This window comes from Lygodium microphyllum, chromosome 7 (assembly GCF_053477565.2).
Source record: "Lygodium microphyllum isolate KBCC chromosome 7, Lygodium_microphyllum_v1.1.10, whole genome shotgun sequence".
Classification (NCBI taxonomy): Eukaryota; Viridiplantae; Streptophyta; class Polypodiopsida; order Schizaeales; family Lygodiaceae; genus Lygodium; species Lygodium microphyllum.
The window spans coordinates 133,736,207-133,739,041 of record NC_141141.1 but is presented as its reverse complement, the minus strand read 5'-3'; positions in this window follow the sequence as shown (position 1 = coordinate 133,739,041).

Genomic DNA, 2,835 nt, shown 5'->3' with positions numbered 1-2,835 from the left:
TCAAGTTTTCATTGTTTAGAAATTTCTTTAGATGTAAAATTGAAATTTCTAAAACTCGAGAAGTCATAGATATCCATTCTCTCTGAGTTGTTCTCCTCCATTCTACTACTCTCATAGATCTATTGTATAACCTCTTCTTTTGTTTTCTAAACTTATCTTTATAAACTAAAATTACCAATTTCTTTGACCTCTCTTGCTCACAATTAATCAACAATATCCAGTCTATGCAGTCTATTTGTGTCTATGCGCTCTATCTTCTCACACTCAACTATTTTATTTTTATTAGCATCTCTATAGCTCTCTTTGTATGTCAATTTGTGCCTTTCTTATCTGCCTCCATATATTGAACTACCTTATTTCCATAAAAAATATCAGTATGTCTATCTATGCCTCTTCAATCTACCTCTCTAGACTCAACTGTTTCATTTCCATTAACATCTCTCTATGTCTATCTATACCCCTCTAGTTTATCTTCATAAACTTGACAATCCTATTTTTGTTAACATCTTTGTATATTTATGTGTGCCTCTCTCGTCTACCCCCATAGACTTAACTATCCTATTTCTATCAATGTCTCTATGTATCTATTTAGATTACCTTGACACACTCAACATACATTCAATCAAATTGTGCAATAATCAACTCATATATCTTCAACTTGACCTCGCAATTAATAAGCAAAATGACTTCACATAAGGAGCTACACATTGATATACATATTGAATATGCTCCTTTATTCAAGAGGGCTCCTACAAAGCTATAAGCATATGGGATTGAAGCATGTGGACTTGTGGGTTGATGGGGAAATCTATCCAATTGACATTCTAACCAATAAATCTCCTACATTCATTGAAATTACAAACTTTGTGAAATATGTGTGTGAGGAGGATAATGGATTATTTCATTACACAAAACAACTCAATGCCCAAGCATTAAAGGTGTTTATAGCTTGTCAATAAACTATAAAAAATTGTCATAATATAGTTGTTACATACTAACTTTCAATTCAGTAGCTAATAATACATGAAAAGCAACAATTGAGTGAATTAATAGCTCAAAAAAATAGTTAGATGATCATAATGCAAGACACTATTCATGATATTGGCATCACATCTATGAGGAGACAGATCCAATTGTATGACCCAAAGATACAATTGTAAGTTGACATAGAGAAAGCCAATTAATGAGTTGATTGTGAACAATGGCCAATGGAAGCAATGTATCAAGGCTTATAATGTTGCTTTAAATGAAAACCTAGAAGAGAGTGAGCTTGGATAATCCATACATAGATTATTGAAGGTAAATACATTCAAAGAGGCTTGAGCAATCCAGAATTTAAGGTTGAAAAGGACAAGGTGATTGAATCCATATTAAAAGATATATCCAATGAGTTTTCTGCTATGGATGTACAATCTATTTGTGATAGGGTTGATGTTAGCACACGGACTTACTTGAAATTATTCAAGGGTGTTAAGATTGGGTTTGGCCATGTTCTAAATATAAGCAACATTATGCATTTTCCTAAACCTTCAAAGTTAATAGAGACTCAAATGTTGCTCAATACAAAGATTTTGGAATTGATAGGGGATTTGATGATCCATGTTGCAGGTGTATAAATATTAAAGCCCAAGACAAAAAACGCCTACAAGCTTAGGTTCATAGAGCTCAATAATTATTATTTGGATCTATGCAATGATGATGTATTATGGTATGATTGTAAAAGAATGTGGTAGTAAATTGCAGTTTGGATAAAAGTAAGTTCATCAAAGAAGTAAATCTTAAAGGAGTTAGTGTTACTTTGATGAATAAAGCCTTACAATTTGACAAAGGCAATTAGAGCGTCATGTATAGTGGTTTGCCACATTTGAAGTTCCCAACGAAACATTTGAGATACTATATCTCTTCTTGATGTGCACAAGTATTTCCAAACATCATTGATCACCAAGAATATGGCAAGATACACTTAGTTAAAGGGTATGGTGAATACATGGTTGAATGGCACGATGTAGGTGACTCGAAGACTTTGAAATGCATGTGTGGAATCTACAATGATATAACTATAAGGCTTCCATGCTTGCACTACTGGATAGAGAGGGTAGAAGGAAAGGATGGAAAGAAAAACTAGCAAATAGTGGTAAGTGTTATATTGAAATGTGATAAAGAAGACCTTGCATGGAAGCCTATCTTCAACATTCCATTGGATCGTGTTCATATTTGTTCGTTGCATACTTTTGTTAGGATTACATGGAGAAAGTTGTGTATGAATATATTTGCTTTGTAAACCTCCATCCCACCTTCTCAAGCTTACATGGCATGCACTAAGCAAGCCACTCATAATTTCTTAGTGAAGATTGGGTGTGCGATCTCTCTTGAAGCACAAGGTGGAGCCTCCTTTGGGACATTGGGTACTTCCCTTAGGGCACAAATACCACCACAAAAGCAGAGAAGATGGAGATTGAGCATCATTTCCCCCTGTGAGATTAGGCGGATTGAGCGTGGTTATGGGCTCCTCATACTGAAAATATCCTTCTGAAATGTGGTTTGGGAAATTTTGTAGGACATGTGGTTGACTAGCCTTGGAAGGTATTATGTATGAATAGCTAATGGCCCATTTCCATGCAAGTGGATTGTTGTAGCCATGAGGCCCTGTAAACAAATGTAGAGGGGTTCCTCATCGACCTATTTGATGACACATAGTTGGTTGCCATCCATGCAAAGCGAGTCATTGTGACATGAACTTCATTATTTGGCTTTATCAGGATAAGGAACCTACCTTACAGGATTATCATATATAATGCAAGGTCTTGCTATATATGTCATATATTCTAACAAATT